The sequence below is a fragment of the Ambystoma mexicanum genome, chromosome 4q (genome assembly GCF_040938575.1).
Source record: "Ambystoma mexicanum isolate Mex_15411 chromosome 4q, UKY_AmexF1_1, whole genome shotgun sequence".
NCBI classification, from domain to species: domain Eukaryota; kingdom Metazoa; phylum Chordata; class Amphibia; order Caudata; family Ambystomatidae; genus Ambystoma; species Ambystoma mexicanum.
This window is the reverse complement of record NC_090928.1, coordinates 422,994,042-423,001,922: the sequence shown is the minus strand read 5'-3', so window position 1 is coordinate 423,001,922 and position 7,881 is coordinate 422,994,042. Positions and strand designations below refer to the sequence as shown.

Sequence of the window (7,881 nt, the reverse complement as noted above, 5' to 3'; positions counted from 1 at the left end):
AGCGCATGCGTATTGGGGAGTTTGTTACTGGTGAAGTTAAGAAAGGGGGAAATGATGGGAAGGGCTCAGTACTTTAGGGTGAGGTGAGCCCCATTGGAAGACCACTAACAGCGCTGGGGGGAAGGGGAGCATCCTAAAGATCCCCACATGATCATAATATTATACACAATTCAGACATTTAAACATAGTGTGCACATATAAGTCGACGCCATTTTGCAGATATTGAGTAGCCATGGTCGAAGCATAGGGACTGCACAACCATGCAATATTTAGTGTGTTAGACACAGGCAGCATACCTGAAGGGAAAATATGAGCAGGCCCAAGCGTTGATGAGAGAGGCCCATGGTGCTAACTTCCACAGAAACCCTTCTTTTTTCTAAAATGTTTCCAACATGTTTGTTCTAAGAAAGAATGTGCCCTGCAAGGCCATGAGACTGCACTGGGAGCCTTGGTGTATGTGTTATCACAAACATGCCACAGCAGGCCTCAGACCGCCACCCAGCCAACAATGAGTCATTGTGCCTGCAACTGCCCCAAGCCTAAGACCCCCTGAATTCCAAGATACAAGTTGACCCCAGACCACCGACCATAAACCAATCAACCATAAAGTATCTAAGAGTATTTCAAAATGACATGATTTGTAATGCAAGGTACAGGGAGGGCTACATTATATTTGAAAGGCTAGAGAGGAAGCCTTGGAAGCTGAGAGACACGATCAGGATGAGTGAAGTATGTGTGTGTTAGTGTGACCTCGAAACTCCCCCTGTGCTAGTCTTTGCGCATGCCAGGCGCACTGCATAACGATAGTGTAGCAAGATTTGCAAATGTAACTAATTGCTTCTTTGGCCGTGGTTCCCTGGAGACGATGAGCCCAGCAGACCCCATGTGATGGAAGACAAACGGACTGGGCGCGGGCCAATGTCTTGGCATCCCTTATGGAGCAGCCCGACCATTTATGGGGTCGCACCAACCAGGCACGCAGGTTTCCACTGTGTATAATGATGTGCTCTATAATGCTGTGTCTCCTTTTAAGCTTCTGCTTGTACTATTTTTCAGCAGAACGTTCCATGACAGCGTAGTTCTTTGCTGATGCAACTATTTTTGTATAAATAAAACTTGTTATCCTTGAAAGAGTTTCTTGGGCCTTTTTCCCTAGCGGGTTGTATTGTTTCGATTCACGCTGGAGACCAAGTAATAATACTGGGTCACACAACCGCTCTCATATGGGGCCCAAGATGGGCACGTATTTATATCTGGTTCACGACAATATGTTCAAGTATCCATAATATACCATACTTCTTAGAGAAAGGAAGATGAGTCTTTCTGATTCATATCAAAAATGATTTATCCATAGTAGTTCAAACAAAAAGCTATCACTAATAATCCTTAGTGAGGAAGCAGTTGCCACAATCCACATGTATTAGACTAAAAAAGCCAATGCATTTCGGAAATAATTTCCTTCATCAGGGCGAGTCTAATTATATAAGTCCAGCAAGCAAGTATATAACATAACAAATGCAAGTATGTGACATAAATTCATATAATGGTGACAATTCAAACGAAACATACATTGAAAAAAATGAAAGGAAACATACCAATCAGTAGATGTTACATCATGGGTAAATATCAATAGCAAAAAAGAAAAAAGAAAAAGAAAAATGCCGTAAGTGGTTTATAAGGTAAATAAATGAAACCAAAGAATATTAGGTGTGGATTTACCTCATTGGTGTGGTCAGTGGTGAAAAACAGAACGTCCTGCGTTCATGCCCACTCAGCAGTGGGTTGTAAATGACATTATGCACAAAGGCATGGAGAAAATCCACTCGTGCTTACAAGGAAACCAATCTGTGGATCATAAAAGATCCAATTAGATACTGTGTTTTACACTCATACTTGGTCAAAGAGAAGGATTGTAATCAGATTCTTACCTTGTAATACACAGAGAGAAACGATCCTCCACTGTGCAGCTGCAGGGCAGTGACTCAGACTGCAGTGTGAAGCCGTTGTCTAGGCAACGGTTCTTTTGTTTAGCATGTGACCACCTCGTTTCTGTGAGATGCAGGTGGTCACAATTAATGATGTAAAATCGGCCAGGGCCCACAAAAATGACAAACCAAATATTTATGGGGCATCATCAATAGGTGCCCATAATTGTGATGATAAAATCCGAAAAAAATTAAACATTAGAATAATGAAGATAGAAAAAATACTGTCACAGGTCCTGTGGCTGTCTGGTCACAAATACTGCTGTAAAGTCGGCCACGGCCCCCAAAAATAAAAAATGAGGTATTTATAGGGCATCACAAATGGGTGCCCATAATTGTAATAACAAATTCCCAAATTTAAAAATAATTTATGAAAAAACAAAGTAGTAGTGATAGATTTATGCAGGTGGTCACTCGAACTAAATTGGGTAAATGAACATACACTTAAGTTCCTGCTTAATGAACATCCGAGAATTCCGAATTTCTACACTCTGCCAAAGATTCATAAGGACCCTATCAAACCCCCTGGCAGATCCATTGTCGCAGGAATGGACAGTATAAACCAGCCACTTGGTGTTTACATTGATTTTTTCCTACAACCCCTAATTCAAGAAACCCCTACTTATACTCGAGACACAACTCATTTTTTACAGAAGCTTAACAATATTACTTTCCAACAGGATCATCTGATGTTTACTATAGATGTCAAAAGTCTATACACTTCTATACCACACGACCTTGGAATTGAAGCAGTAGAATGGCTTTTACTTCAATCACCGGATGTTCGAGCCCAAAAGGAATTTATTCTAACCCTTCTGCAATTTATTGCTGAAAATTCTTATTTTCAATACCATAACCAGTTTTTCCTTCAAGTCTCTGGTACATCCATGGGCGCAACTATGGCGCCGACTTACGCCAACTGCTTTATGTACAAATTCGAGTCGGACCACATTTTGAACAAACCCGAATGGAAGAAGGATATCTACATGTGGACTCGATACATAGATGACATTTTTGGCATTTGGACAGGCACAGATACAGCATTTGATGACTTCTTTGAGCACCTTAATAACATTGACCAACGAGTTCAATTCACTAGGGAATCATCACGGGACAAGATTACGTTTCTAGATGTACAAATAATAAAGAAAGACAATGGTTATAGTACCACCCTTTTCCGGAAGCCAACTGATCGCAATAATCTGCTACACCGCCTTAGCTTCCATCAGCCTAGCTTACTAAGGAACCTGCCATTTAGTCAACTTCTTCGAGTCAAAAAGATTGTAAGTGACCCCAAGGATTGTATTTCACAGCAACTGGCTATGAAAGAGAAATTTCTTGCAAGAGGTTACCATCAAGAAGAACTGGATTCTGCAGTTGAAAGGGTCAACAGTCTTGACCATAAAACCTTACTATCCACTCCTAAGAAACCAACAAGGGACCTTAAATCACCAGTATATGTATCAAAATTCTCTACCCAGAGCAATAAAATCAAACAAACAATTAAGAAACACTGGAACATTTTCAAAAACGACATAAGAGTACAAAACTTGTTTTCTGAATTACCTGTGTTTGCATACCAGAGGAGTAGGAATCTCAGGGACGAACTTGTACATACAAGACCTCCACTGCATTAATTGCAATTCCGTCATTAAAGGCAATGTAATCTTCCATCCACGCACAGGTAAGAAGATCATCCTCAAGACATTTGGCACATGCGACACTGCCAACATCATATATGGCATTAAATGTCCTTGCGGAAAATACTATGTCGGCCAGTCAACTAGAGCAGCCAAAATCAGATGGAACGAACACCGGTCATGTATCCGTAATTCCAACCCTAATTCGGCTGTAGCTCACCACTGGGCCTTGAACAATCACAATCTTTCACAGATTAAGTTTCTGATTCTGGAGGTACTCACAAGAAATAATCCTCATGAAGATTCAGGTCTGCGCCTCAATCGCAGAGAGACATTTTGGATTGATAAACTCTGTAGTTTGGTCCCGAGCGGTCTGAATGAGGAGATCAATTACCACTGTTATATTTGATTGTGATACTATTGTTTTGCCTGTGTTAAAGGTGTATGCTTTTTCACACATAAGGGTCTCTACTGTTCCTCTTGTGACCTTACTCTTTCTACTGTTCTTTCTGTGCTTGAGTTGTATACTTTAACATGTTTTCATACATAGGGGTCTCTTTGCCCTGTGCTCTAATTATTACTTTTTGATTGCATTGGCTACTCTATATGATGCTCAGAGTAATTTGTGAAAGATGTCCTGAACATTTGGATACTGCTCTTTTTACATTTCCGCATGTTGACAGCCGTTGAGCTTAACTTGTTCGAATCACTCTACCTCATGTAGCCTTTTTTGCTTTATTTTCTTAATTATTGTCTGGCATATGTTGCCTTTTGTCTAAACATGTTTGGAGCATTCTAGTAACAGCTCTAGTGCATGTCCCGGACGTATGTCTGGGACCCAAGGTGCCGCCCCTTGGCGACACCTTACGCACTGTGACTGTACTTCCACTGCTCATCTACGTTTGAATAGTCTTACTATTACCTTAGCTTAATTTCGTTATGTCTTGCTGTCCAGACAGCGTAAAGACCTGTGACAGTTTTTTTTCTATCTTTACTACTTTGTTACTTCATATATTTATTTGGAATTTTGTCATTACAATTATGGGCACCCATTGGTGATGCCCCATAAATACTTCATTTTTAATTTTTGTGGGCCCAGGCCGACTTTACAACAGTATTCGTGACCAGATAGCCATAGGACCTGTGACAGTATCTTTTCTATCTTCATTATTCTAATGTTTAATTTTTTTTTCGGATTTTATCATCACAATTATGGGCACCTATTTATGATGCCCCATAAATACTTGGTTTGACATCTTTGTGGGCCCTGGCCTATTTTACATCATTATTTGTGACCACCTGCATAAATCTATCACTACTACTTTGTTTTTTCATAAATTTTTTTTAATTTGGGAATTTGTTATTACAATTATGGGCACCCATTTGTGATGCCCTATAAATACCTCATTTTTTTTTTTTGGGGCCCTGGCCGACTTTACAGCAGTATTTGTGACCAGACAGCCACAGGACCTGTGACAGTATTTTTTCTATCTTCATTATTCTAATGTTTAATTTTTTTCGGATTTTATCATCACAATTATGGGCACCTATTGATGATGCCCCATAAATATTTGGTTTGTCATTTTTGTGGGCCCTGGCCGATTTTACATCATTAATTGTGACCACCTGCATCTCACAGAAACGAGGTGGTCACATGCTAAACAAAAGAACCGTTGCCTAGACAACGGCTTCACACTGCAGTCTGAGTCACTGCCCTGCAGCTGCACAGTGGAGGATCGTTTCTCTCTGTGTATTACAAGGTAAGAATCTGATTACAATCCTTCTCTTTGACCAAGTATGAGTGTAAAACACAGTATCTAATTGGATCTTTTATGATCCACAGATTGGTTTCCTTGTAAGCACGAGTGGATTTTCTCCATGCCTTTGTGCATAATGTCATTTACAACCCACTGCTGAGTGGGCATGAACGCAGGACGTTCTGTTTTTCACCACTGACCACACCAATGAGGTAAATCCACACCTAATATTCTTTGGTTTCATTTATTTACCTTATAAACCACTTACGGCATTTTTCTTTTTCTTTTTTCTTTTTTGCTATTGATATTTACCCATGATGTAACATCTACTGATTGGTATGTTTCCTTTCATTTTTTTCAATGTATGTTTCGTTTGAATTGTCACCATTATATGAATTTATGTCACATACTTGCATTTGTTATGTTATATACTTGCTTGCTGGACTTATATAATTAGACTCGCCCTGATGAAGGAAATTATTTCCGAAATGCATTGGCTTTTTTAGTCTAATACATGTGGATTGTGGCAACTGCTTCCTCACTAAGGATTATTAGTGATAGCTTTTTGTTTGAACTACTATGGATAAATCATTTTTGATATGAATCAGAAAGACTCATCTTCCTTTCTCTAAGAAGTATGGTATATTATGGATACTTGAACATATTGTCGTGAACCAGATATAAATACGTGCCCATCTTGGGCCCCATATGAGAGCGGTTGTGTGACCCAGTATTATTACTTGGTCTCCAGCGTGTGTTGCAATTATAAGTCCGGGTGTCTCCAGACTTGTCACAGCCAGCTCCTTTTCAATTGGATGTATATTCTTTTTTGAAACATTTGATTTTTACTTGAATATTTTGAACATTTTTGAATACATGGTGGTGCCCACTCTCTTCTCTGTTTGTATTGTTTCGATTGTCAGCATTTAAGGGGCGTGCCTTCAATAGATTCAGTTTCAGGGTGTATGTGATGGTTGCATCAGTGAAAAAACACACGCATTCACCCAGGTCTCACCACAAGAGCCCTATGTTACAGTAGGACAGTCCATAAACACATTTGGGTAGTCATCCTCAGAGTGCTGGCAAGGCCAACAGCCAGCACTTTTTTGAAGGTTGTGATCTTGCCACTTGCGCTGAGAACCAGTCAACCTGAAAGCAGGGTTTATGTTGTGTTAGATTGTGCTATGCGAGCACTGCCCGGACAGACTATACGCAGAATGTTGAGCCAGTTATCAGCACCTTTGCATTATTACAAGTCCTCCATTTGAAATACCAGCGTTTGAAATGTCTCTTTTTGTATACTTATTATTGCAATGCCTTCAGAAATATGTATTTTTGGTGTATTTCGTTTGCTTATGTTATGGCACAGTGATTTCTCTTCTGCTGCCCTTCTCACATTCCCCTCTCCCGTCCTCTCTCTCCTATCCTCTAACTCACATTCCACACAATGTAGTCATTCTTTATAATGAGGGCTGGGGGCTGCCCTGCCAGATCGCCCTTTTGCCTTGAGACCTTTCCTCCTTCTTTTCCCAAAGCTTTGAGGGTTTTTTTGTTCTGAAGTGGATTGGTAAAGGTGGTGCTAAAAGTCTTTTCCACCACTTTTACTACCCCCTCGCTTCATGTTCCAAAATGTGTCTGAAGGAGTAGGGAAGTGGAGTGGATATCCCATGTCTAGCTCCATATCCTGCTCTGCTGGACACATGTAGCTTCCTAAACGCCATCATGGATTTTCATTCTGGTGGTAATACTGTGGATTTCTATGGAATCTTCCTGAAATTACCAAATGGTAAAAGCAGACTGATATCCAATAGGAATCCCTTAACAATTCTTCCTGCCATCGTTAATTGTGGGTGGCATTTACACCTTTCCAGCAAAGTAGTGGAAAACGAAGATTAAAAGATATTTTGCCCATGCTTTACTCTTCTCCTTTCCATTATGAAAGTGCAACCAGATGTAGTCCCCTCTCTGTAATGTTCGATGTAAATGTCCTTCTGGCTTTAAAAATAAAAGAATACATTAAGTTGATACCCTGGAGTTCTTTACTGTTTCACATTACCATTACCCCCGAATTACAATACATAGTTGTCTCATGTTTCTCATTTTATATCAATTTTACCAATGAGGCTTTTGAGTTATTACATTTTTCTTCAAACTTGAATCTTTCTGTGGTATTTCCATTTGACATTGTTTCGAGTGCTATATCATTATGTAGGTGCTGTCTGTAGTACTGAGCTTCTAGCATGCGCCTCAGAGTCACGTTACAGGCCTGTCCGAGGTAGTAAGTTCTATAACTCTTACCTAACGTGCATGTTGATCCGGATTGAGATCTGTTGAGCTGTTGCGCTCCTGCTGGTCCCCTGCCACTGTGAGCATGTCTTGATGTATTAACGTTCTGCCACTTTAGAAGAAAAATAAATGCTGACCTCCCTGAAACATAATGTTATTAACAATGTCTTCCCGGGGAGACACATTTAGCCAATGCTGCGGGTTGCCTAATCC

General features: G+C 40.1%; 2 long non-coding RNA genes across 2 annotated transcripts; one reads left to right on the top strand and one right to left on the bottom strand.

Annotated features, from left to right (window-relative positions):
• Window positions 1-1,206: 1,206 nt before the first annotated feature.
• Window positions 1,207-2,071, bottom strand: LOC138468529 (uncharacterized). Its single transcript, XR_011268305.1, has 3 exons — window positions 1,929-2,071; window positions 1,720-1,845; window positions 1,207-1,474 (listed from the first exon to the last, which is right to left on the bottom strand). It is a non-coding gene; the product is annotated as an uncharacterized lncRNA (long non-coding RNA).
• Window positions 2,072-5,242: 3,171 nt separating this feature from the next.
• Window positions 5,243-7,370, top strand: LOC138468528 (uncharacterized). Its single transcript, XR_011268304.1, has 3 exons — window positions 5,243-5,385; window positions 5,469-5,594; window positions 5,840-7,370. It is a non-coding gene; the product is annotated as an uncharacterized lncRNA (long non-coding RNA).
• The last annotated feature ends 511 nt before the right edge of the window (window positions 7,371-7,881 follow it).